This window comes from Palaemon carinicauda, chromosome 36 (assembly GCF_036898095.1).
Source record: "Palaemon carinicauda isolate YSFRI2023 chromosome 36, ASM3689809v2, whole genome shotgun sequence".
NCBI classification, from domain to species: domain Eukaryota; kingdom Metazoa; phylum Arthropoda; class Malacostraca; order Decapoda; family Palaemonidae; genus Palaemon; species Palaemon carinicauda.
Genome location: NC_090760.1, coordinates 23,194,900 through 23,201,452, shown reverse-complemented (window position 1 = coordinate 23,201,452; position 6,553 = coordinate 23,194,900). Strand labels below are relative to the sequence as shown.

General features: G+C 54.8%; 1 non-coding gene across 1 annotated transcript; it reads right to left on the bottom strand.

Moving 5' to 3' along the window:
* Positions 1-3,355: 3,355 nt before the first annotated feature.
* LOC137628919 (5S ribosomal RNA) lies at positions 3,356-3,474 on the bottom strand. The gene has a single exon (XR_011041411.1). It is a non-coding gene; the product is annotated as a 5S ribosomal RNA (ribosomal RNA).
* Between the last annotated feature and the right edge of the window lie 3,079 nt (positions 3,475-6,553).

Below are 6,553 nucleotides of genomic sequence, written 5' to 3'. Positions count from 1 at the left end.
AGATGATCGAAGAGAATAAACTCCTATAATTTAAATATTAAACGATCTAGATTGCTCAAAACACAGCAAAACATAGCTTGGTACTTAACTTAGACGGTGTCTCCTGGGAAACCGATGAAGAAGCCATAATCCAGTGAAAAATAAGGCAAAACACGAGAGCACAAAAAAAGCGGGTTACAACACAGGCGTGCTAAAAAGGAGTTGAGTTCTGAGCGGATGCAGAGTTGGTGGTGCCGAGTGGGGTTGAACGGCTCTCCTCTATTGGGGTCTTTGTCGTGGATGAATCTAAATAGTGCGGGACCTCTGGATTATACGCCCAATTTTATACCGACACCAATAGGTGAGCGAGCTAGTTAACCTAGCACTCCTTTACATTTTTTCTCTGGTATATTTAGCAGTAAATTACCTAAGAATAAGTGCTAATAGGAGCTTATTCACTGGCCGGCACAGGTTCAAGCCCAGAAATGACAAATTCGGAGATAATTAGTATTTTTCCTAACCATACAAACCTTAGCTATTTACATTGGGTATTACTTTCGGCGTAGCTGAAATGACGAGCCATTAGATTTTAACGAGGGTTTCCTACCCCGCGCTAGTTAGCAGGGGTAGGGGGAGGGGTAGCTTGCTACCCCTCCCTCCCTCACACACCGGTGAAATGTCTCACTTCACTTAGAGGTAGGACTTGACTTGGGGGACAGGGCTGTCGGGCAAATATGTGTAAATAGCTAAGGTTTGTATGGTTAGGAAAAATACAAATTATCTCCGAATTTGTCATTTGTTCCGTAACCGAAATACAAACCACGCTATTTACATTGGGTGACTTACCCCTTAGGTAGGGTGGAAAGTCCCCAGCCATACTGGCTTTGGCTTTACCCGGGGACTCAGAATCCGAGTGAGTCGCAGTCGAGAAAAGGAGTCCCTGCACCTTACAAGTTCCTTGCTCCGCAAGGAAACGTGTGGCCTACATAAGCTTGTGTGTGAAGGAAGAAAGTGTGACCCGTCCTAGGCAGTTGACCTGGAGTTCCAGAAGGAACTCTGGGTTAGGACGTTCCCAATACCACCTCGTCAGGGTATGGGGGACGCGACAGTATTGACTCAATACTCAGAACACAAGGAAGCATGGTTTACCTGCAGAGGTTTGAGGTCAGCTATGCAGAGACCAGGATGCTGCTTCCCCAATAGAGGGGACGATGAAGAAAGAAGTAAGGGCCAGACATACTTCTTTCGTTCATGCAGACTAAAACCTGATAATGCCCTCAACCTTCTGCTACCTGTCCAAAAAGGAGCTTGAGGTTAGACCAGCTGTTGTGTAGCCACCACAGAGCGATAGAAACGTATCGATACTCCTGTGGGTCACGTCCTGCAGGAAGCGGGCTGCGAAGGTCATTAGACGCTTCCAGACTCCAGCTTGTAGCACCTGCGTCACAGAGTAGTTCTACTCGAAGGCGAGGGACGTTGCAATGTATCCGACATCGTGCTGTAGGGCGACGTGACGGGGGAGGGTCTGGATTCAGGTCGAGATGAATGCCCTTGAGTCCGAGCTGAAGAGGTATACTGGTGACTCTCCCTTGTGTCCTCCCTGTGCTCCCAAACCGGCCTGCACGCGAGGACAAACTGCAGCTGTTCTCAAAGATAACCCCTCGATTCCTTTACTGGCAAGAAGGAGAAGGTTTGGGTCATCTGATACAGAACGGAGACTCGAAATCTTGAAGGAGTCGAACCGAAGGTCCGGGTCTCCAAGATTCTGAGTCTTGAAAACAACTCAGGAGCGATCCTGAATGTTGCCTTCCCCTATTCTCTTGAAAGGGCGGAGTCGTACGAGACCATGAAGATTGCTTACACACTGGCCGAGGCCAGAGTGAGCAGGAGCACCGTCCCCCAAGACGGAATACGATCAGAGGCCGGACGTACTGGTTCTTGAGAAGACCCCTTAAGGGACCAAAGAGTCCGAACCATGCTCCATGGAGGAGGTCTCATTCCGACTGGGGGCAGGGACGTTCGCAGCTTCGCATGAGCGAAGAAAGGTCCAACGGGAAAGAAGAAGTCTATTCCTTTCAGCCTGCAGGCCAGGGAAAGGCTGAGTGATAGGCTTCACTGCCGAGAGCGGAAAAGAGTTTCCTCCCGCCGAAACGCAATAAATCCGTTATTGCTGGAGAAAAGGCCTCAAGGGAAGAGGTATCTCTCCCACGACACCAACCACAGAAGACTCTCCACTTCGCCTGATAGACCCCTGCGGATGACTATCGCAGGTGACGCGACCTTCGCTCCGCGACTGTAGCGGGTTGTCTCTTCTTGAGGGGGCGGCGTAGTGTCTCCAGGCGTGAAGCCGAAGCAATGCAATGGCTCATGAAAGATGATGTAGTGTGGTTGTTTGAGTAGCCTGTGTCGTGGAAGAAGCTCTCCCGGGAGTTCCGTCAGGGGAAGCAGAGGGTCCGGAAACCGTTCTGCGTATAGTCACAGCGGAGCTCTCAGGGCCATGGAAAGGGTGACAGACAACCTGGTCTTGTTGAAACCCATTCTCAACAGACAACAATGGTGGGAAGACGCAGGCGTCGATGTTGTCCCACCGTCACCGGAAAGCATCTTGCCAAAGAGTCTTGGGGTCTGAGACTGGGGGGAAGAACAGCGGAAGCTTGAAGTTCCAGTCTGTCGTGATCAGGTCCCCCAGGCCAGGACTTGCTGGTTATTATAGGGCAAAGACCCCCAGGTACTCTCTATCTGTGAGGCTCTGCTCAGATAGTCGGAGAGAACATCCCTCTGCCCGGAATGAGCGAGCCAATAGTGGTATTGAGAGGACCTCGGACCATCTCAGTATCTCTACTGCAAGATGCGAAAGTATGAAAATGCGCCTCCCTGCTGGTTGGAATACACCAGTACCATGAAGTCGTCGCACACGGAGCGACTCTGTAGGATCTGTAGAGGGGCCAGACTACGGCCCCTAAGCCTGCCTGAAAGATGGGGAGGTACCCCTCAGGTCCTGACCATAGGCCTGAACCGGAACATGCCCCCCCTTTTCTTTGACGAGTCTGAGAACAGCATCAAATGTGGGGAAAGGACGAGAATATCCACTCCCATGCAAGAGGTTCCATAGGTCAACCCATTGCCGGGCTAAACGTTCCGCTGGTCCCATAGGGACCAGAAAGTCCGGTTAATCGTTGCTTGGATACCACCGGAACTTGGGCCGCCTCACAGGGAACTTATCCTGAGGCGACCGTTCGGAACTAGACGGGTCAATGAGGAAAAGAGACCCAGGAAACGTTCCAAGATAGGGCTGAAAGCTCTCCTTGACTGAGAACAGGTACTGCGACTCTCCTCAGCCTTGCCACAGTCAACTGAAGGGAAGGCTCGGAGAAGGAGTCAACCGCATCTGGTGTTCCCAGGCGGTCACCCATCCCAGTACTGACCAGACCCAACGTTGCTTAACTTCGCTGATCCGACGAGAAGCGGTGTTTTCAACGTGGTATGGCCGTTGACTCAATATCATGGCTAGATACTCCAGATGTTGAGGCAGAAGTAGAGAAGGCTCCTAGCAAATTACCATGATCCCTCACTCTTGGTAAAGACCCAGAAGCTTGTCCCGGTGTCGGAGAAGGTCGAACCCGAGCCTACCGGAGTTGACCAGACCTCCAAAAGCGAAGGAGGCGGGAGCCTGCTGCTCCTGAGCGGCCATGAGGAAAGCAGGGAGAGTTCTCTGGGGAAAAACCTGCGATGCCGTGGCGGGATCGCCACACCGCATCTTAAGCAGGAACACCTGTAGTCTAGGCTGAATTCCAAGAGCTTCCTGGAAGATGGAGGGAATGGAACCTGCAGCCTCGTTACCAGTCTGATCGACTCTGCTGTTCCACGCTGGACGAAGTTTGTTCGACAAACTTGATCAGAGCTGAGAGGTCGACGACAGAACTCCCGTCTCAGATGCTTTCCCAGAAGAAAGGATCGACTGAAGAAGCCGGGGGGGGGAGCCGTCGACGACCCTATGGAGGACCGTCTCCTAAGGCATGGATCCTTCTGCCCAACGGGCAAACCTCTTGCTGACCCCATGGCATAGAGGCTCAGTGATACTGGATTCGCTGACAGTGATGGAGAGATGGTAAGAGAGAGGCGCGAAATCCTTGGCTGATCACGGAGATCGTGCAGGAATCGGCATCGGAAAGCTGTTATCCGGACGAGTAACCTTAGGCATGCCCCCAGCGTGAGACCTGCAAGGGGGGTTGCCAATCCTAGAGTTTGTGAACTCTGCCGCTCCCTCTAGGATCATGCCTCCCGTGCTACCTGTCCCTGACAGGAGGGGACTGCTATTGTACACCTTGTCTTAGCTGCCGTAGCCGGTCCGAAACTTAGGCTGACGAAGCTGAATGAAGAGGCGTCGGAGGCCTGCAGGGTCTGGAAGAAAGCGCCTTGGAGGAGTGAAAACGGAAGTCGACTTCCTCCGCACAACAGCTGTCCATGTCTCTGTCCTTGGGCTCAAACAAGCTCTTCCCAAGGATGGAAGAGTGTCTGAGCTTGTCGACATCCACGGATGAGACATCCAAGAGGAAGCCCTCGGTCACTGCGTCTAGATGGTCCAACATCGAGTTTGCCCGCAAGTTCGAAACTTGGCGACGGAACGCCAAGGTGTTTGAGCCCGAGAGGAGGAAAGTACCCATGATCTTCCTGGAGCTTCCTTGTACAAAACCTCGGGTCGCAACCAAGGAGGGAAAGGACCTGGTAAGCCCCTTCCACGAGATGGAGAAGAGGAAGGGTTAAACCAGTCACGCCTTGCCCGATGGAGAAATCTTGAACGGAAAGCTCCCTGGCAAGACCCTTCCAGGGAATGACGAGGAGGAATAGCTAACCCAGGTTCTGGAAAGAAGAATGTTGCTCAGACCTCCCTGAAGATTCTTCCTGCTCTTGCACGTGCCATGCTCTGCGTTTACGGGGTGAAGACCGTGTTCTGGAAATACGCGTTCCAGAAAAACTCGCCAGGCTGGCCGTGTTGCGAAATCCCGACGGGAATCGCGGTCGCAATCGCCCTGGCGCTCGCGCGATGGTAAATCAATGGTTCGCACGTGGCCGAATGTGGAAGCGCCCGTGCGCGGGCACGCAGGAGCGCAGACGAAAGTGCGCGAGGGAGCGCAGAAGGAGGGCGAGCGTGGTAGGAAGGGCGAGAGCTGGTGGTCGGAATCCGATAGTTCACAGGCGAGCGATGACCCGTAGGCAAGCAAAGGCTACTGCAGGAATCGAGCCGGCGCTCGCGCGATAGAACACCGTTGGTTCGCGCGATGGAAAACCGTTGGTTCGTGCGATGGAAAACCGTCGGTTCGCGCGATGGAACACCGTCGGTTCGCGCGATGGAACACCGTCGGTTCGCGCGATGGAATACCGTTGGTTCGCGCGATGGAATACCGTTGGTTCGCGCGCGAGCGAACATTGAAGCGCATGTGCGCGGGCACGTGGGCGTGCAGTCGCGCAGGTCACGTGGGCGAGCGCAGGCGGTCGGGAGACCTATGGCGCGTAGGCGGGCGATGGCGCGTTGACGAGCGATGGCGTGTCTTGGCGAGCGATGGCCCGTAGGCGAGTGAAGGCGCGTCGGCAAGCGATGGCGCGTCGGCAAGCGATGGCTCGTTGGCAAGCGACGGCGCGTTGGCGAGCGGTGGTGCGTTAACAAAACGCTAGCGCGCAGCCGAAGAATCGCGCGGGCGCGTAGGAGATCGCTGACGCGTAAGAGACAAGGTATGATTAGCGCGCATCGCGCTAATCAGAAGGCGCGCAGGTGCATCAGGAAGGTGAGCGCTGATGCGAGCCGTCAATTAGGCGATCCTGGATGGTCAGGAAAAACCGTTGGCGCCCATTGGTGCGTGGCAGGAAAGGGCGCGCAGATGTGCGCTGGCGATTGAAGAAAAGCTGGCGCACAGAAGGACAGAAGTAAAGGTAAGCGCTGGCGAGCAGGAGGAAGATCTACGGCAAGACTCAGCTACCGGAGATCGTGGTCCACAGTAGGCGAGCGCTAGATCGCTACTGATGGTGTCCAGGGGACCTGTAACGCGTGGAAGATCGATGGCGATCGTTGACGCGCAGGAGATCGCTGACGAGCAGGCGAACGTTGACGCGTATGTGGTCGCTGGCGAGCAGAAGGGCGACGCGTGGAATCCTGTGCGTACAGTAGCTTAGAAGCACGCGTAGGCGACCGCGAGCGTTACTGCGCTGGAGCAGGCTGACGAGCCGGATCGCGAGGGCGAGGAGAAGAAGAGTCCTTGTCCAAGACCTGAACCGAAGTTCTAGGTCGCGCGGGCGAACGTGGGCGAGTATCAGGAACTGGAAGCGCAGGTGCGCTCTGACGGGCAGGAGATCAAGAGCGCTCAGGAGACCGATGGCGCGCAGGGCGCACAACAGGAACAGCAAGATGTTCGGAGTCCTTAGGAGAGCGCTGGCGAGCAGTGGGGCGATGATCATCAGGAGAGCGCTGACGAACAGGAGAGCGCCAGCGATCAGGAGAACGCTGACGAGCAGGAGACCGCCTGTGCGCTAACACTGCAGGGGGCGCGCAGGGGAACCCTGACACGCAAGGGAAGCACAC